Source organism: Stegostoma tigrinum, chromosome 37 (genome assembly GCF_030684315.1).
Source record: "Stegostoma tigrinum isolate sSteTig4 chromosome 37, sSteTig4.hap1, whole genome shotgun sequence".
Classification (NCBI taxonomy): domain Eukaryota; kingdom Metazoa; phylum Chordata; class Chondrichthyes; order Orectolobiformes; family Stegostomatidae; genus Stegostoma; species Stegostoma tigrinum.
The window spans coordinates 9,585,336-9,606,856 of NC_081390.1; the positions used below are offsets into that span (position 1 = coordinate 9,585,336).

Consider the following 21,521-nt stretch of genomic DNA (forward strand, 5'->3'; position numbering starts at 1 on the left):
CACTCAAAGAGCAGTTTGTGTAGTCTATTCCCTGATGCTACTGACAAACTCGAGGTTTTACCTCCTCGACTGTATTTTTTTTCAGTTTTATTTTGAATACTACGATAATATATTTAGACAGACATAGAATACCTTTAGTGTGGAAGCAGGCCATTTGGTCCATCGAGTCCACACCAACCACCCAAAGAGCATCCCACCCAGCCCTGTCTCCTGCCTTTGCCATGGCTAACCCACCTAGTCTACACATCCCTGGACACTTTGGACGACTTAGCATGGCCAGTCCACCTAACCTGTATATCCTTTGGACAGTGGGAGGAAACCGGAGTGCACAGAGGAAACCCACGCGGACAATGTGTGAACTCCACACACAGTAGCCCGAGGCTGGAATTGCACCCGGTTCCCCGGTGCTGTGAGACAGCGGTGCTCATCACTGAACAACTGTGTTGCTCAGCATTTTTTTCTGAATTCTCCACTTCGAAGTGCACTCAATACTAAATGCTCATTATGTCAAAATGGTTGAAATGTTGATAACCAGAGGGTGCAGATTTAAGGTGATTGGCAAAAGAAAACCCAAAATGACTTGAGGGAAAACTTACTCTATATCTCATATCATTTAAAGTTTTGGTGTGCTATCCTGGTATATTCATTGGTAACCTTGGTAACGGATTCGGGGTAGCTCCTTGGAAAGAACACTGCTCAACATTGGGGAAGAGCAGGGAAGTGAACCTAACTGGATTTCTGTTTGAAATAACTGGCACAGACGTATTGGGCTGAATGGCCTCCTCATGCGTGGTGCTGTGTTGTTCTATGATCATTGCCCAAGTCTATCTGAGAGGAAAGGGTGACAATTTGAAGAAAGCATGTTGATCTAAAGAGCAACAGTGGAAGGTTTAGTGTTGTGAGCTTGTGCTTGTAGGTACAATCCATAAAAGCCAATATTCAGTAATATTACACATTCATACTGCTGTTTCTTTATCAATTACTGATGAGTCCTGAAAAATGTGGCATTTCTCTAAATTTTACACGCAGGCTTATGCAGGTGAATACATGTGGAGTCTTATAACTGTCACGTGCTATCGTAATGTTAACTTGTACCAACCTCTCTGCCCCTGAGTCAAGATGTCATGCCTTGATGCACATCACCACTAACAAGGTAATCTGTTTTTTGAGTATTTGATGCAGCAAATCGAGTAAAATTTTCATTGTGTCTTTCTTGAAATGCAAACCTTACATTAGCCATCTTTTAAACATGAGTCTTAAGTTCTGCTTTGGCTCGGGATATTTTTCTTTTTTATTCCCTTTGAAAAATACGTCCCCTTCCAGAATAGATAATACAAAGAAAACGGGCTTAGTATTTCAGCATAGCTATTGAACAATATCTTAGAGATTGGTAAGGTGACTGTTTTTGTTTCTAATTGAATCATATTCATTTTATGCAAGGTTTACTTTTTTCAGAATGGGAAAATGTTTGGAAAGGACTTGGCAGGTGTGGCAGTATGTGTGGAGAAGGAAGCTCTCTCACTTTTTCAGCTTAATAAGCTTTGGCCACAACTGGAGGATGTGTTTTCTGATGAAAAGACATGGACGTGAAGTGTTTGCTCTGTTTCTTACTCAACAGGTGCTGCTCGACTTGCTGAGCATTGCCAACATGTTCTGTTTCATTTCTTGTCAGATTTCAAGTATTTTCTATTTCCCTTTTTATATTCACCTTTTTTTCCACTTTGCTCTTTGTCACTTAAACTCAGTTGTTTGTGGCAGTTTTCTGTATGTTTTCTTGTGTGAGCAGCCCATCATATTTCCTATAAACACATTAAAACATTGTATGTTTCAAGATCTAGAGGTTTTATTTCCTATTCTGACGGTATTTGCTGTTATCTTCATTTCAGATCTTTGAACATGTTGTCCTCTTGTATTTAAATACACTCTCTTGGTATTTTCATAATGTTTAATTTGTGCCAATTTGTATCATTATCACCAGTCATAATATTCTTGAGAAAGTGGGCTATTAAAGAACTGGGCAGAGATATGCCCAGGGAATTCAAGCTGGAGAATTCATCTCTATTATCTGTAGTGAGACAAATAGGATTAATTTATGAAAATACTGCTGGCCTAGGTATCTTTCTATTTGTATATCTGCCTTAAGTGTTATAATTTAACACACGATGTAGTGCAATGCTTCTCCAGCTTTTTATCATCATGACCCTATTTTGAGTCTTGAAAATTGTCATGTCCTGTCAGTGAGAAATGAAAGCCTTGGAGACGGACTCTGGACAATGAGCAGGGGAAGGAGGTTTGACTATTGCTGCCCTGTAGTTTTCACCCAGGAGTTTTAGCTTGTGATGTGCCTCGGGGTCCTGATCCCACTTTGGGGTGCCTCAACTTCATGGTTATGATGGTGTCCTCCTATCGCTGAGCTCACATCTCATCATCACAACAACATTCTGAATAAGTGAGTTAATACGCAGCCGTGGCACTCAAATGTGCCAAAAGGTTGTAAACTTGTTCATGCTCTTCACCTACAACCTCCATTCAGTCTGATGTATGTGCACCTCCAGCCCCAGGTGAAGTGTTTTGCCTCTTAATAATCAACATCTGTGTGCAAACGGCAAAGTTTAAAACTCATGAAGTATAAAATGTTAAAGGCAACATTTAATTTGCCCAGTTTCTGGGTTTGTTGTTCTCGACTGTTAATGCCTGCGCGCAATGCTTGCGGCATTAGACATAAAAACCCAGCAGCCATGCTGTTTACTTATTTGAACAAGAAGTTTCACGTCTAGTTTGTGTAACCGCAGTCTGATTTGCATTTATAACTCTGCGCACTTATAGTGGGCTGGCCTGGAGGAAGCTTCTCGCATGGTTTTTAAAAACCTTCAGGAAAGGAAAGTGTAACAACTAGACTATAATTAAACCTACACAAAAAAAAGCCAAATTTCTGGAGAAAATCAGCGGTTCTGACAGCATCTGTGGGAAGAGAGCAAAGTTTAACGAAAAGTCACCCAATCTATCCTCCCTCAAATGCTGCCAGACCTGCTGAGTTTCTCCACCAATTTCTGGTCTTGCTTCTGGGGTCCAGCACCTGTAGTTCTTAGCTTGATAAAACAGCGATGGAGATCTGTGCTAACATCTATGTGTCACCTAAGGAGCAAAATCTTATACTATTACAGGAATAAGGGCATATATGGCATGGTAACCAAATGGAAGCACATACCCAATTACAAAAACAGAAATTGCTGGAGAAAGTCAGGTCTGGCAGCATCTGTGGATAGAAATTAGAGTTAACGTTTCAGGTCCAGCGATCCTTTTTCGGAACTGATGGCGGCTAGGAAAACCTTGTTTTGTATGCACTTATGTTTTGTATTATGGGTTTTACATCCTAGCCACCATCCGTTCTGATGAAGAGTTGCTTGACCGAAAAGATTAACTCTGATTTCTCTCCACAGATGCTGCCAGGTCTGGTGAGATTTTCCAGCAATTTCTGTTTTTGTCTCCGATTTCCGGCATCCACAGTTCTTCTGGCTTTGAATCTCATACTTTTGTGTCTCATATTCTTAGTTGAGGGCAAACAATGAAATTTGTGTCAAAATTCAATCACTTGGTTTAGTAGACAGTGATGTGCTGTTGAAACACGATGTACAGATGAATGTATCATATTGTTTGGCACAAGAACTAAATGTTGAAAATGTCTGTAGTGAATAATCATCCATGTTGCCACTCAGAAATGTGTATCAAAGATTCTGCATTTATTTTTCTCTTTCCCTCTGATACGTCCAGTTTGATTCCATTTACTGTGTTTAATCCTCTCCTGCAAGTGGGTATCTAAATCCTACTTTGCAATAAAATGAATTGAACAATGGCTTGTGACAGAGAATTCCACCTCTGAAAATGGACAATTTTTTTCTAGCTGGCTTTTAATTACTTTGGACCACCTCACTATCATTCCGTCCACCCACTGGAAATCTTGTCGATGTTTAAATCAGCATGTACTTTTCGTAACAATATTAATTTCTATCAATTCATCCTGTAGCCTCTTTTTGGATTCAGTGGGAGAAAGCCATAATCTATAGTTTTTTTCATTATGTTTGGAGCTGAAGAGTATTTTGTGGTGGTGAGTCTGCATTCTCTACACTATTTTCATTACTTATATAGCCTTCCCATAATAGTGTATCCAAAAGCTTGTAAGCTTTTCCTGCAGACTGACTGAAATGTAGAAAAAGGCAGGCATTACCACCTTTCTTTTGTATCTGAATTCATGTCATTTTGTTATGAATCGAGAAATGGGGAGAATGTGATTAGTTGACTGTCATTGACTATTCAATTTTACTAAAAACTATTAAAGTAAGAGTTGTAAAATTGTCAAGTCAGACCTGTTTTATTTCCTTTGCGTGCAACAGAAATAGAAATGTAAGATTGGAATAATGTGTCAATGAGTAAAACTAAGTCGAGGGCAGCATGATCAAGCGCTCAAGTAGTGTTTGGATCACCTTAAACCTACTGTATGGTCTATGGTCCTTTGCCAGGGATGCACACAGAGACCAATATCTACTGCATTTGGCGAACCTCCACCTCTGAAACACACTGTTTGGTTTGCATTAAACTTAATGGCCGTGTGGTACAAAAAGTTGTCTTTGACCGACTGTTGCAGTTTAACCATTCCATGGTCCAGGGTGCTGTACTGAGTGACACCAAGGCTTGGTGCAAAGGCAAGATGGGGAAAGGCCGCTGGGGAAAAGGTCAGGGGCGTTGTAGTTGCATTGAGGTCCCCAAGAGTGCTTCATGCTCAATGGAGATGAGTTGTATTTTACATTTTCTGTAATATCCAGTCTGAAATGTTTTGGGATGTACGATTTTAGATTTTTTTTAGGGAGACGGTATATTTTTGCAGAAAAACCTCAGCATAAATCTTTGCATAGTTCCATCAGGAGCATTGATGCATTTAGTGTTAAAGTGGTACAGTGGATGCATGTGATATTCTCCTTGTAATGCAAAAAGTGTAGTGAATTCAGAGAAAAAAATGACAAGTTTAATTTCTTTAAAATGTTTACTCAAGGTACTATGGACACTTCAGCATTTGTTTTATTTTAGGCTCTTTTCCAACTCTCTCTCTCTGCTCTCGAGTGGAATGCAAATTCCGTAGGCAGATCTTCATCTCCTGTGATTTGAAACTTTGTGCCTTTGTGTTGGCCATGAGTAAGAATACTATGTCACAAGATTAATAGTTGACCTTTTTCACTGAAATAGTTGGCATGTCATGTAGGCCTGCATGTTTGGGAAGGAAGAATGCTGTCATACAGCAATGTTCAGGATTAAATTTAGTAGCTACCATTTATTTAGGATTTGTAATTATTTTTCCAAAGAGGATCCAGCAGATTATCTGCAATGTGATACGATTACTTTGTTTAACAGCATAGTTTAAATGATTTGCGCAAAATTAGAAGTAGTAATGTCCAAAATTGTAATCTTTTCAGAGACTTGGATCGAAACGATTGGTATTCTATATACATGCTGCAACACCAGCTGCTGCCAGCTTGTGACTGGTGTGGGTCGCTAACATTACACTCTTCCCTTGACTGCAACTGAGGGTTTTGAGTTTTGCACTTGTAGAGAAAAAGCACTACAGCAGTGAGTCTTAATGAGAAGAGGCTTGTGCCTTCAATAAGATATAGTTTGTTGCATGGTAAGCATATCAGCTTATATCAGTAAGATAAACATTATTGCTAAGATTCAGGAGATCCAGGATATATGTTACAGTTAGTGTTTAAAAAGCATCGGGTTGGGCACATGAGTAGGAAAGATTTGAGTAATATTGGCTAAATACTGGCAATGGGACTAGATTAATTTAGGACATCTGGTTGGTATGGGCGAGTTGGACCAAAGGGTCTGTTTCTGTGCTGTACAACATAGAGTCTTGTCATCGAGTCAAAGGTGCTTTCTTTTCTCACCTCAGCCTCTCTGCCATCATCGGATTGGTGGAGTGAAATGCAATCTCTAGAGTTCAACTGTTAAGAATCATTGCCTTGAACAGCTTTCTTCCTCCATGCATCTTTACACAAAACCATCAAGTAGTGATAGTCAGAAAGGTGTCTGTACAGTAAAGGCATAACTTTGATAGCCCAGATCAAAAATTGTCCCATCTAACGGCCTCTAAAATAGAACCAATAAATATCCATCATTAGAGATGGAGCAAAGTTTACCAATGAGCTGCGTGAAGAAAAATTAATGTAAAGGGATGAAACATGGTCAGAGTGGTGACTTTTTAGAGTACCTTAAAGATGAAAATGAGATTGAGAGGTGGAATTCCATTGGCGTGGCCACCAATCGAGGATAATTTTACAATTGTACATGATCTGTATTGTTTCTGGTCCTGCCTTGGATAAAGGAGATCCCTTTAAAAATGGGAGTGTGCTGTGAATGCAACCTTGCTGTCAGCAGCAACATGAAAATTCCACTTCTCTGTATGGCAATGTTTATGCATGAGATGGTTTTTACTTCTCATGGGAACTAAATAGGCACCATGAGTTTAGAAATTTTTAAAAGCTGAAAGTCAAAGAAATGGGTCAAGGCAGCATTTCTGGAGAAATAAACTGTTGTTATTGTTTTGAATCTCAGCCTCCATCAGAACGAAGGTAAAACTTTGTCCTGGAATTCTCCAATGATACTGCTGGATGAATGAGCTCCTTTCAGTTAATAAGAAAGATGTTTCTGTGGCATTTCTTGGTTGCTGCAATGCTCGAAGCCATTGGTTATTTGAGGCAAACACGATTGAAGACAGGGTGAGCGTTTTGAGCTCTTCAGATCGTGACCTTGTTTTATTTTTATCAGGAGTGAGATTGAAATTTGCTAATTTGTTTTTGTTGTAGGTGACGGATTACTTTTTGGAAAAAGCAGCGTCACAATGGAACATGAAATTTCCAAAGTGTTTGTTTTGGAGCCGGTTGTGGGGGGATGGGCGGAGATAGTTGCTCAGTGGTCAGGTTTGGAAACATTTAACTTGTAAGGGGGATCAAACTTGAGCCAATGGTTTCTCCCATGAATCTAGGGGCTTGTGGCGACATGTAACGTGGAAAATTCATGGCATACAGCTGCAGATGCATTTGTTGGAAATTTCTGGCTGGTAGATTACCACCTCCAGTAATGTGACATTGCCCAACTTGACCAATGTTTGAACAACAAGGTAAACTGAATTTTTTTCATATCACTTTGATGGAAGTGGGCATGAAACTTCTCAAGCGCCCTTTTCCGTATTAGAATTTATTGTCATGTCTGCTCATGTCCAGGAATACAAGAGTGCAGTGAAAAATGTGCAAGTCACCATTCTCCAGCACCACCTTGGTTACTCGTTTCATTCATATTCAGTTATCTGTGGGAACTTTAACTGGAGATCAGTGGATGTTGTTGCATGTGAGCAATTTTTAGCTTTTACTGCTATCTGGTCTTGCTAATAAGTCAGCTGTTAACTGCTCATGAAAGTAACAGCTTGACTTCCTGCAGTTTTCAGAACATGCATTACCCTAGGTCCCCTTAGTCTGTTATATTCATAGGACAGCTCTGTATATTGCAGTACTCCCACACAGTGGAACAGCTCTGAACCACCCTCATGGCATATTTGTTTGGCTTTCGTGTACAATTACTGCGGGCTGTTAGAACTTCTTGCACGTTGTTCCAGAAGCTAGTAATTCTTTCTTTCTTCCCCAGTTCTCTTTTAAATTTCTTCGAGCTTCAGCACACTCATCCTCTGTGAGAATTCTCCACACTCCCATTTGCAGCTTACCATTCTGGGATTGGTGTTTTTGTTTTGCCTTTATGAGCACATGCTAAACAGACCTTTTGTTCACCCAGACCCCAGCATTCCATCCTATTGCTCTCAGACAACATAGAAATTTCATGATTGTGCCACCTCGCTGCCCATTTTGACAATGGTTAGATCTGCTGCCTCAGCTCCAGAGACCTGGGTACAATTCCATCCTCGGGTGACTGTGCAAACTCCACACAGGCATTCTCCCTGTGTGAGGTTGTTGACTTGCTCGCCAAACTGGCTTGTTTTCGTTGAGACGTTTTGTCACCATGGCAGGTAACATCTGTGGAGCCTCCAATGAAGCGATGTTTATCCTACTCCACTCGGAATTTATACTGTCTGGTCTGTTGTGGCGAGTAGTGTCATTTCTGGTTTTCATCTGTATGGGTTTCCGTACAGTAGAGTAGAACAACGCTGCTTCATTGGAGGCCTTGCTGATCATTGTCACCTAACGTGATGGCAAAACGTCTGGACGCAAACTAGCAAGCTCAGCAAGCAAGTCAACAACCTCACCCACAACCCAGGCTGCAGAACTTTGCTATAACTTTAAATTGTCCCTGAGTCTGCATGGGTTTCCTCTGGGTGCTCCAGTTTCCTCCCACAGCCCAAAGAGGTGCAGGCTAAGTGGAAATGTGCCGTTACAGGGTTAGGGTTGGGCAGGGAGTCTGAGTGAGATGCTCTTCAGATGGTCAGTGTGAACCTAATGGGATGTTATGTTTCTGTGAAACATACTAGTTTTTACAGTTTTCATTCATTTGTGGGATGTGGGCATTCCTGGCTGACCAGCATTTATTGCCTGTCCCTAGTGGTCCTTGAGAAGGTGATTGTGAGCTGCTGCCTTGAACAGCTGCAGTCCAACTCTTTTGAGTTGACCCACGATGCCATTAGGGAGGGAATTCCAGTTTTATTCTAATAATTCCAGAAGGTGCCACCTCTCCCTTCCAACATGGATCAATTCCAATTTTGCTGTGTATCCTGATCTATAATTTTTAAGAAAAGGGAAAATTTAATTGCAAAGCCTTAAAGACTATGAAACAGTGTCTTGTCCAACATGCTCCAGGCAGTGCTGTGGGAGCTGTTGTGGTACGTCAGAATTTGTTAACTTTTTATATCTTGAAAACCACCTTGAAAGACTGGATGTTTAATCACTGGATTGCAACTAGCACATTCTTACCTAGTTTCCAAATTAAATGACAATTGCATTTTGAATGGCCTGGATTTTTGTTTTGTTTTAAATTTTACATTTAGAGTTCTGTCTCCATTTCAGTTAAATACATTATGGATCACCTTGTATGGCACTCATCATTTTCAAGAATGGTGCATCTTGCTATGATGAGTACCATGGGAGATCTTACAGCAACATTATGAAAATTGATGTCACAAGTGGGATATGCCTTTTTTGCAACTGCTAGCTCAAGTCGTGGATTCGGAACAGGATCAAATGAAATCTATAATTGTAATGAAAATTACAATAAATAAGAAATAATGAAAGCAAATTATTGAAATTTTGAAATGCCCTGTTACTTTTCACAGGAATTCAAATGAGCAATGAATATTTTTATTAACTTTTTAGTTTTGCTTGATTAGCCTTGGCCACTCTCGAATACATGGCTGATAGTTCATTTTGTATCCAGAATTAGTCCTTTGGTAGTGAGCCAGGAGGATCATAGAATAGAATCATTTAGAATCCGTGCGATGCAAAAGGAGGCCTTTTGGCCCATCGAGTCCATACAGACCCTCTAAAGACCATTCTGCCCACATCCATCTGCCTGCCCTTTAACTCTGCATTTCTTATGGCTAACCCACCTAGCCTGCACATCCTTCGACATTATGGGCAGTTTCCCACGGACAGTCCACCTCACCTGTACATCTTTGGACTGTGGGAGGAAACCAGAGCATATGGAGGAAATCCACGCAGACACAAGGAGAACGTGCGAACTCCACATAGGCAGTCACCTGAGGGTGGAATTGAATCGAGATCTCTGGCGCTGTGAGGCAGAAGTGCTAACCACTGTGGGGCTGTGCTGCCCAGGTACCATCAAATACAGCAGTGTCTGAAATTCCCAGCAAATAGAGTGGCATTTGTTTTTTTTTAAAATTGAATATTTAAGATTACTCAGGCCTTCTGATCAATTGTGCCAATAGGCTGAGGAGTGACAGATTGAGTGTTTAGTTTGGATAAATGCGAGGTGTTGCATTTTGGGAAGCTAAACGAGGGCAGGGCTTATACAGTTAATGGTAGGGCCTTGGGCAGCATCGTAGAGCTGTGAGACCTAGGGTTCAGGTATGTAGTTCTTTGAAAGTTGCATCATGGGTTGTTTAAGAAGGCATTTAGCACAGTTGTCTTTGTTGCTCAGACATCTTGAGTATAGGAATTAGGACGTCATATTGAGGTTGTATAGGATGTTGGTGAGGCTGCGTTTGGAATACCGTGTACAGTTCTGATTGCCCTGTTTCTCAGAGGGGTATTCTTAAGTTGGAGAGGGTTTGGAAAAGGTTTACCGGGATGTTGCTGGGAATGGAGGATTTGAGTTATAGGAAGATACTGGATAAGTTTTTTTTTTCCTGGAGTGTTAAAGGTTGAGGCAGTGACCTTTTAGAGGTTTACAACATCACGAGAGGCATTGATAAGGTGAATAACAAAAGTCATTTCCTGAGAGTTGGAGAGATCAAAATGGGCGATGGGGGACATTTTTTAAGGTGAGGAGAAAGATTTGAAGGGAATCGGAGGGGCAGTCACTTCCTCCACAGAGGGTGATTTTTTTAAAATGTGGAATGAGCTTCCAGAGAAAGTGGTAGATGCAGGTTCAGTTACAACATTTTAAAAGACATTTGGACAGGTACATGAATAGTAAAGGTTTAATGGTTTATGGGGCAAACATAGGCAAGTGGGGCTAGTTTAGTTTGGGAAACCTGGTTGGTGTGGACGAGTTGGAGTGAAGGCTTTGTTTGTGCTCCAGGACTCAGTCTATTATTTTTGTTTTTTTTAAGCTGAAGTTACACAACGAACCTTTTAAGCGACAGGCTAGTTCCGAGACAAGCAAAGGGAGTAAGAATAATTTGAAATGCCTATGTTTTGTTCAAATTTTCAGTATTAACTCCATTTTTTTCCTAAAAGCATTTAATTTTGCAGCTGCAGTGAGGATGGAAACTGAAATTTATTGTACAAGAAATCAAGAAAACTCATTTGATTCACTGTTCAGGCCAAGGTCTGAAGGCATCACTGAAATGGCAGCATTTTTTTTTGTTCCTCTGTATTTACTTCTCTGACAGTAGTTGTAAGAGTTAGGCCTGCTCATTGAAAACATCTCCATTTTATTAGTGCTTTAGACTCTGCAAACCCTGTTACTTTGCATGATTGGTATCAATAAGACATATGTGGTTCCTTATTTTGATGGCCATATGTAATTAACTTATTCCCGGTAATATTTGCCTGCTGCTTTACCTATTGTTTTCAGAGCATGGTTGATCTGTCAAGTGCTTGTTCTAATTACATGGCTCTAATTCTGGCTTCCTTTAGGAAGCTATGCAGCTCTAGATGTGTTTACTGTTTGGCTGGGAGTGTGCTCGGGCATGCCAGATGCAGTGGATGAGGTGTGTGCATGACCTGATTGGTCAACCTAGCCACCTGCCCTTTGCCCACAGACTTGTCTCTGTCTGTCTGGGCCCTGGTGTGGAAGAATGTGGTGTTTGCTGGTTTGTTTTTAACGCCTTTGCCATCTACCCGATCAAATCATCTCATGATCTTCAAAAGATTTTGATCAGATCACCCACTCCTTTTCTGGAGAAAGTAGCCCTGACTTTTAAAAAATTTCAAAAAATTGTATTGAGATGAATTGCACTGACGTTTTGAATCTATTTTGAGAAAGCTATAAACCAGACCTATTGGCTTTGGTCAGCAGCAAGCTGCTATGGTCAAGAAACCTGTTTCACATCTAGCTTCATATTGGCTGATCTTTCATTGAGGAGAAGTGACGGTATTGTTTACTGTACAATAGTTTCATCATGTTTGTGATTGTAGTAGATGTCTTGAGTTGTTGCGGTTGTTTTGTTGTTCTTTGATTTCTTTATTTATCGATTTTGCTTTTGAGTAATTAAAATTCACAGAACAAAGCCATACTTTGAAGTTTATTCTTCGAGTCGTACAGCATGGAAACAGGCCCTTCGGCCCTCCATGACTGTGCCAACCATAAATACCAAACTACACTGAACCCATTTACCTGCACTTACACTAGGGCACAGGAGCCTATGGACTATTAAGTGCTTGCCCAAGGGCTGCTTAAATGTTGCAAGAGTACCAACGCCTCAGGCAGCACATTCCATGTTCCTGGGTAAAGTAAATTTTCCTCAGATCCCCCCCCCCCACGCCCCCCGCCCTCATCCACTTACACTTCATATTTAAACTTGTCCTCTGGCCTTAAATATCTGCCATTGGTAAAAGATTCTCACAATCTACCCCAACTATGTCTCTTGTAACTTTTTATGTATGCCAATTAAATCCACCCCACCAGCTCTGCTCCAGGAAAGATAATCCCAGTCTACTCAGTCTCCTCATTACTGAGACTTTCCATCCCAGTGAGTGTCCTCTGCAGTGCAGTCATGTCCTTAGTGTGACAACCAGAGCTGCTCACATTATTCCATCTGTGACCAAACCAATGTTTTATAAAGTTGCAATGAGACGTCTTGCACCTATATAACCTTCACCCCAGCTAATGAAGGCAGGCATCCCGTATGCTTCCTTCACTATCCTCTCTGGTTATGCTAACACGGTCAGGGATTTACACTAAGGTCCCTTTTGTCCCTCAGTACTTCCTAGGACCTTCCATTCGTTCTAAATCCTTCCCTTCATTAGACCACAATGTGTCACCTTACACTTAACAGCATTAAATTCCATCTGCCATTGCTCTGACCAATTTGTCAGCTGGCCAACATCATACTGTGGCCAGAGACCATCTGCACTGTCAACAACATCATAAATTTTCATGTCATGGGCATATTTACGAATGATACCTCCTGCGTTCACGTCCAAGTTGTTAATGTACGTTATAAACAGTGAGGGTCCCAGCACTCATCCCTGTGGTACGTTGCTGGTCACAGGCTTCCAATCTCTCAAACAACCCTCTGTCATCATCCTCTGCCTCCTATTTGTAGGCCAGTTTTGGATCCCATGGACTCTCACCTTCTAAACCAGCTTTCTATGTGGGACCTTGACTTGAACAAGGCCTTTGACAATGTAAATCACTTTAACTGATTACCCTCATCAATATGTTTAGTCACCTTTTCAAAAAAATCTCAAAGTCGACAGGATCTTTCTCCAACAAATCTGTGCTGACTATCCCTGATCATCCCTGCCTTTCCAGATGTGGATTAATCCGGCCCCTTGATCTTTTCTCCCCCCACTAATTTACGCGTCAGACTGACTGGTCTGTAATTACCTGGCGTATCCTTGCTGCCCTGCTTGAATAAAAGAGCCACATTAGCTGTCCTTCAATCATCTGGTACTTCCTCAGGGGCCAGCAAAGTATTAAATATCTATGCCGGAACCCCAGCAATCTCTTCCCTTACCTCATACCAGCCTGGGGTACAGTCAAGGAACACACATGCCAGCAGCATGTGACCTGTTGAGTAACTCAAAACACAATCACCAGCATTTTTTAAAAATTAGAATCCCTACAGTGTGGAAACAGGCCCTTTGGCCCAACAAGTCCATCCCACCCGGACCCCCCACCATGCCGCCCGCTAATTTTCATTTGATCCTTGAAGTGGTGTATAATTTAGGGCCTTCCTTAAAACCAGATCATACGTTCTTCCACCATTTTGTTTGAGAAAAATCAGTCCTCATATGTTTGCCAACTCGATGAAAAGCTGAAGTTAAGTTTACTCCCTCTCTCTCGCTCACCATCATCTGTCCTAGGCCTCAACATTTCTTGTTTTGAGCCACTCCTGTTCTCTTTCCATCTTTTAATAACAGCATAAAGACCAACTGCTCCGACAGTTCCACCCTCCTACCCTCTCCCTGCTCCCTTTAGTGCTTCTGTGCTGTTGGACTCACTGCTTCTTTAGTGCTCATGCTCTGCTTGTTCTCCTCATGCTTTCTTTTTGTACAGTAATTCTCGGCATGCTTCTTGTTTTCCCCCTCGCTGTGTCTCTAAGTCTCCGGGTCATCCACACCAATCTGTTTGGAAATGTTTCGGAGCATCGCTTTAACCAATAGCTGTCTCCTCATTGCTTATCTTCAGTTCCTATGTTTCAATTCCTATTGTATTATTCTTCATTGCCACTTTCGTTTTACCTTTGTTACTGCTGAAGTGGTTTCATATCTTCCCATTGTGATATTATTGTGTTCTACAGTCTCTCCTCCTTTGCCAGTTGAAAATCTGGTGATGGCCAGTTTTTGGGTGCCTATCCAATATCAAGTTGTAGATTGTTCTGGCATTTCCAGGCTTCAACTGAGTCAGCGGCACTCTCACATTATCAATATGCTTTGAGCTCAACCCACTTGTTCATGGCCAGCACCTACTCTGCGGTTTGGTTTAGGTTGATATTATGTCCTATTTTTTGGCCTCCCATTTGCAATGTACACAGGCTTCAATTGACCCAGTATTGTGTGCTTTAATTTCTTTCATAGACAGCATGGAAACAGACCCTTCAGTCCACTTTCTCCATGCTGACCAAACTAAACTAGTCCTATTTGAGTGTGTTTGGCTCACACCCTTCTAAACATTTTCCTATTTGTGTACTTGTCCAAGTCTCTTGCAAATGTTGTAACTTAACCTGCATCTACCACTTCCTCTGGCAGTTCATTCCACACACAACCACTCTCTGTGGAAAATGTTGCTGCTCAGGTCCCTTTTTTAAATCTTTCTCCACTCACCTTAAATCCGTGTGCTCTAGTTTTGGACTCTCCTACCCTAGGGAGAAGACTTTGGCTATTAACCTTATCTACGCCTGTTATGATTTTATAAACTTCTATAACGTCACCCCTCAGCCTCCTATGCTCCAGAGGAAAGAGGTGCCAGCCTCCACTCCCGGTAACAACTTTGTAAATGTTTTCTGCACCCTTTCCAATTTAATAACATCCTCCCAATGGGCAGAACCACATGCAGTATTCTAAAGGTGGCCTCCATGCCATGTCAAGCTGCAACGTGATATCCCAACCCTTATACTGGATGTTCTGATTGAAGGCAAATGTGCCAAACACCACCTTCACCACCTTGTCTACCTGTGATATCATTTTCAAGGAACTATGAACCCCCTCGGTGTCTCTGTTCACCAACGTTCCCCATATCCCTACTATTAACTATGAGTCTTATCCTGGTTTGTCTTAACAAAACGCAACAACTTGTATTTATCTAATTAAACTCCATCTGCCACTCCTTTGCCCATTGGCCTGCTAATGTACTCTTGGACAACCACTTTTGCTGTCGACAATGTCACTAATTTGGGTGTCATCTGTAACTTCTGTTGTTGTTAAGCATTCTCGAGCCCTATCTTTGGCATCACCTTGCCTCACTCTTAATCAGCCCTATTTCCTCAATTTTCACCCTTCAGGTGGGTCCCTACTGCTCTTTCATTATTGGTAGTCATAAGTGTCGCACAATCTTTTCCCACTCAACCGCCCTTCCAAAAATAATGGGTTTAACTTTTTTGATGAATGGGAGATGTGACAAATTCATCCACAGGGTCCTGACAAAAACAGTTTAAAAATGGAAATCCAGGACTTGTGGAATACCTGTGCCAGCACGATGCAATAACAGTTTGGACCAATTAACCTAGCGCTGAAGTTTATGTAATGGCATGGGGTTGCTGGACTAGTTGTTAGTTACACACCTAAGCATGGTCAAAAGTGTTAGAGATTCCCTGTTTGCTACACCGACAGCTGCTTGGAGTTTTCATAGGCATTTGAGTGGAAACTTGATAATATCAGGAATCTGATCCAATGACGTGAGCTCTACAGGGCAAGCAATAGCAATGCTGTGCAACCAATCAGTAAGAATTCACCTATACCTGAATTTCCCTGGTTTACCAGTTTTGTTCCCCACAAATACCCTAGGTACCATTATAATTTGAATAAGGCCTAACCATCCTAATTCAGTAAATCCAATCCAACTTTCCAAATCTGAGAGAGACTGATTAACAGTGCCCACTTTGCCCATTGGCAATTGCCAAGCTATATAAGGAGTGGTAGGAACTGCCAATGCTGGAGAATCTGAGATAACAAGGCGTAGAGCTGGATGAACACAGGCCAAGCACGAGCGCTGACGTTTCGAGCCTAGACCCTTCTTCAGAAATTGTGGAGAAAAAATTCAGATTTCTGAAGAAGGGCCTAGGCCCGAAACATCAGCCTTCCTGCTCCTCTGCTGCTTGGCCTGCCGTGTTCATCCAGCTCTACACCTTGTCTCTATGTAAGGAGTGGCTCATGTTTTGCAATAACAATTTGGATTGGTCCGAATTGGCTTCAGTTTGGACCAATAAAACATGGCTGTGCTCATGGTGGAATGTGGATGTTGGCGCTAGCCAGCGGCAGCTATGTTTGCAAGAAAGGTGCGGCTGTGATATTGTGTATAAAACCTGGAGATTGGTGTCAGGGAACACTGAAAGTATATTAATATGTGGAGAAAGGTTTTGTTTCTTGTTTCTGTAGCTCGAAAGATTGCTTGGGACATTTTACTCTCCCTAGGCCTATGAGAACAGTAGCAGTTTGAGGCTGAACAGGACTGATTTATATATTGACATTGATGTACTCCCTCTATATCCTTGATGCAATTCAGAAAATGCTACTTTAGAGTAAAGTAGTAGGCTGTAATCTTGCTGACTGTTGCAACGGTTAAATTCCCTTTCACGTGCTTACAACATTTGACTTGTCAACAGTCTTGTAGAGTGGAATTTAAGGGTAATCTGAATTGATTTTTCTACATTGTTGTTGTAATTATGTGCCTTGAGTGCAGAATTTTTACCTGTGTCTGATCTGAAAGCATCCTATCCAGATTGCTTACCTCAGTTTCCGATAACCACTTACCCATGGGTAGATGGAGTATGAGTCCTTTGAAAGGGTCACTGCTTTCTGCTGAGTTTAACTGTTTAACCCTTTAGTCACTAAACCTGTAGCTATATTTTAAATGCATCTTTCACTTAAAATTAAAATTGTCTCTGGCTTTCTTATAATGCTGTGAGAATTAATTGAGCTAAACTGGTAATTTTTTTGTTTTTCTGAATGTAAAATTGTCAATTGCTATTTGGGCATATTAGTCAGCTGGATTTCTGAGGAATATTTAGAGAATATATCTTGGGTTCTGACAATGACAACAGAGCCTTTTCTTAGCTAAATGTCAAATGATTTTTTAAAACCATGTATGGCAAGCCTTCTGTATTTCTTCTGCGTTTTTAAAAGCAATTATTACAGCATGATTTGGAGATTGCATGTTGTTTTTAAACTGCCTAATAGTTGTAAGTTTCTGGTAGTGGACAATTGCAGACTGTATCAGAACGATAAAAGTCTGTTGATAAATACGCCATTCTTTCATAAACATTTTTTTTTGCTCTGAGTGTCTCTGTTATAGACAGACATGCGTGGGGGTGTTGCATTGCGTGAGCTCTCATGTAAAGTTGTCTGCCAAAGGGAATTTGAAAGGTGTTTCATCCATCCTTCTGTCAGCTGTCGCAATTTGTATCTCTTTAAGTGTACGCATGGCCTAGTGGTATTATTGCTAGACTATTAATCCTGAGTCGCAGGTAGCATTCTGGGAACATAAGTTCAAGTCCTGCCAGGGCAGATGGTGGAATTTGAATTCAGTTATGAATCTGGAATTAGGCATCTAAAGGTGACCTCTGTCAGTTGTCGGGAAAAACCCAGCTGATTCACTGATGTCCTTTTTGGGAAGGAAGGTCATCCTTACATGGTGCAGCCAACATGTGACTCCAGACCCCATGGCAATGTGGCTGACTCTTAACTGCTCTCTGGGCAATTAGGGATGGGAAGTAAATGCTGGCCTGGCCAGAGACCCCCACATCGTGTGAGTGACACTTTCAATAAAAAAGGTTACCTCATTAGAAGGTGTTATTCTCACACCCTTTGGAACATGTCACTAAGATGTATATTAAAAATATTGCTCAAGCCTGGCTTGTCATTTAGAGGGAGATGTGAATTTGAATCCCTTTTCTTACAAGTGGATAGTGAAATATATTCGTGCCCTGTTGTACAAAAGCTGACCTGAACTGACTGCAGGTGATTACAACATGCTGCCAGTTAGCCTTTAATCTCTGAACAGTCTGTCATCGCTTTAATTTCTCTTTCTGTTGTGCTCTCCAGCTTCAGGTTGTGAATGCAGATAATCTTGCTCATACCAACTTGACTAGAAAATGGAGCTCTTGGTGAAGCAGCTACACTTCTTCTGTTGTCTAACCTGAAGTGACATGAAAATTGCACTGGCAATATTCAGGTGTTCATTTCAGTTGACAATAAATACATACCTTTTAGGTCACAGACCAGTGGAGGAGTTTAGGCTGAACTGGTAATGATGCTTGAAGGAATGAGTGCCTGTGAAAACCATTGTATTTAGACTCTTTCAGTGTTTCCTTGCTATAGTGGAATGACTGACTTTTAAGTAAAGCCACTGCATGACAAAATTACAAAGAACTTCCCGTTGAAGAAACAGTGTTCTCTTGTGGGTTTGTTACTAAATTTAATTAAGTTGCTTTAAAATTTATTTAATTCAACATTCTAAATTGATTTAATTCCCTCTTCCCTTCCAATTTGAAGTTACTATTCATCTGCCACTTGGTGCTTGCTGTTGACTGTGACTGCAAGCAGAATCACTGCCTTGTTCAAGTCTGTTAGCATTTGAAATTTGCTCACAGATTGCCATCAGAAGATGCTTCTTCTACCTCTCCCTCCTGTTGTTCTTCACCCAGCTACTCCCCAAACCAGGAACACTGCTACAAATTGTAGCATCACCCCACACTCTGACTGACTGAGACCCACCACAACTTAATATGTACTTTTGGATTGAACTTGGAATCGGTGTGTAAACCTTGTATTCCCCATGGGGACCTGAGTCTTCAGGACCACATCGTGTTTAACAGTTTTATGATTGAGCACTTCCTTTCATTTCAGTTAGCTACCCCATACCCCCAGGTCCTGTCACAACTTGAGCAACAAAGGCAGAAATCATTAGAAAAGCTCAGCAGGCCTGGCAGCATCTGTGGAGAGAAATCAGAATTAAAGTTTTGGGTCGAGTGACCCTTCCTCAGAACTCCCTGTCCCAATATGGGTTGCTTTATGCAAAGCCCACCATTTTCCTCACTCATTTTGTCCAATTAACACTTATCCAGCTTCTCTTCCTTCACAGGTTACTATCAACAATCTAAAAACCAAAAGAACAGCAGATGCTGTAAATCAGGAACAAAAACAAAGTTGCTGGAAAAGCTCAGCAGGCCTGGCAGCATCTGTGGTGGAGAAAACCGAGTTAATGACCCAGTGACCCTTCCTCAGAACAGTCAACTATCTCCCTGTTTGCCTAACTATTTTTCTCTTTCTCTGGGCTCTGTCTCCACCTATCTGTTCACTCTTCACTCCAAACCTCAGTCCCCAAAATGCTGTCATCAACATAGATAACACTTTTCCTCACCTGTTATCGGTTCTGAAGAAGGATCACTGAATTTGAAATGTTTAACTCTTATTACTCCCTGCAGATACTACCAGTCCTAATGAATTGCTGCAGCAATTTCTATTTTTGTGTTTCAGATTGTCAGCATCTGCAGTTGTTTGTTTTATTATAGTCCTAATGAAAACTACTGCAGAGCCTCTGTTTAACTCTCAAGGCAGACACTGACAACGAAAGCTAATGCCAAGGGAGGTTTAGGAAAAAGTAACAGACTTCCATGAGAGGGAAAGAAGGAAGGCATTATGTGTAAGAGCCTTTGAAATTACAGTTGGTTAACTAGAATTTGGAGCATCAAAGATGCTGGACAGAGTTCTGCCCATTGTCTCTGTCTCTGTATCTAATATTTTGGCAAGCCTACTCCAGAATGCAGTTCTGCTCACTGTAAATCTACCTGTTCCTCCATTGTTTTTTCCATACATATAGAACAGCATAAAAAAATCACTAGTAATAGACAGGAGATTCATGATATCTCGTGCATCTTTTCTTTCTGCCTGAATCTGTCTCTCCCACCCCTGGAAGTTTACTTTGACCTCCTTTTGAATGTATCTGGATTGCAGATAGGTGTATTTTATTGGCTGGCAGGCTCCCTGGAAGAATGACCAACAAATCATTATGGCAACTAAGCATTTTTGCAAAAGAAACTAATTCCTTAATCAAGCAATGAAGAATCTAATTTTTCAAACAAATCTGTAAGACTTGACAGGGTTGCCTGTGCAAGAGGAACATGTTTGTGACTCTGTAGAAAGCCCTATACTTTATCATGTCAAGTGGATTTTGATGCTACTGAAGGATAAATGATTGTACATCTTTGCAGTCAGCTCACTTAGTTCCCATTATTGACACCTTCACAATCTGTTCTGTGACTTTAGCGACTGCAGTTTTGCATCCTGAGAGAAATTGTAGAAAGGAAGCCAAAAATAAATAAACCTTGTGCAGAAAAGGAAGCACACATGTGTTTGTGCTGTTAGACGACCAGAAGCTCGTGGTGAGACCTGGATTCAGATACTGACCAGGTAAAGTTGCTCAGGCACTAAAGTGAAATGATTTCTTTTCAGAATATCGCTTTAGTTTGTAAATGTTAGTCATGCCTCTTTCGATTTCTTGTCTTTCTGCTCACTTACCGTTAGGCTGGAGGATTTCCATGCTAAGTCGGAACCTGACCTTGTCTGAATTGCAATCCAGGCATAAAATGAGTGTTTACATCTGCTTCAAGTAACAGCAGAGTGCGCAAAAAGTCCTGTTGTGTGTGTGTGTGTGTGTGTGTGTGTGTGTGTGTGTGTGTGTGTGTGTACCATTTTTTTTGTGCAGCCTTTTAATCAATATCCTTGCTTCGTCTTCCTTTGAAAGAGGGAAGATTTTGCCATTGTGATGACTGTACAACTGTCAAAGCAACAATTGTCACCCCTTTCTCAATAGTTGATTGCAATGGTCTCAGTAAAATGAATCCTCTGTGCCTTATTGAATCTTTTATATCTTGATGACCAATAATAGCCTGTCACACTGCCGGATAGCCACGTACAGTGTTAGAATGTGGGCTTCAGTGTGTTGTCCAAATCGGTGTTTTCACATTAGAATCCAAGTATGACTCATCTTAACTTTCACCTTAGTGAGCAACGTAGAAGTTGCTCCACCTCCTGAGCATATTTTGACGTAAGCTAGCATTGCATTGCATCACATCGGTATCATCGAGAGCAGATAGCAAATATTAGTTTATTTTCTTTTAAAGTATCAGTTATCATGCATTGCTTTGTGTATTTACATTTCACCCTTCCATTTATATCAAAATTAATTCTGGAATTTCACAAGCTACTTGCTTTGGCATATCTCTCCAATACTCTCTACTTCTCTCCCTTCCTTTAAAATCTTGTAGTCCATTTCTTTGCTTTGACCATTGGTCACTGCACCTAATATTTTATTCTTTGGCTCAATACCTGTTGTTTGCTTACACTTGATTTTTAATAACATGCCTTGGGATAGTGTTCTTAATTAAAAGTAGTGTGTAACAGCTAAGTTGCTGACTATATTTTATTCCATCATTGTGGCAGGCATGTTAAAAAATACACTTC

The 21,521-nt window shown here is 41.0% G+C and overlaps 1 protein-coding gene across 13 annotated transcripts in view; it reads left to right on the forward strand.

Annotated features, from left to right (window-relative positions):
* Positions 1-21,521, forward strand: part of mapk8a (mitogen-activated protein kinase 8a) — a 118,313-nt gene that overhangs the window by 28,987 nt on the left and 67,805 nt on the right. The window contains exon 1 of one of the 13 annotated variants that reach the window (XM_048563440.2): positions 1,041-1,153. The exons of 11 other annotated variants lie outside the window; for them this stretch is intronic. The gene's annotated coding sequence lies outside the window, so the exon portion shown is untranslated. Of the gene's footprint in view, positions 1-1,040; positions 1,154-21,521 lie in introns of those variants that run through there. One more of the 13 variants, XM_059640227.1, reaches the window with a different exon arrangement.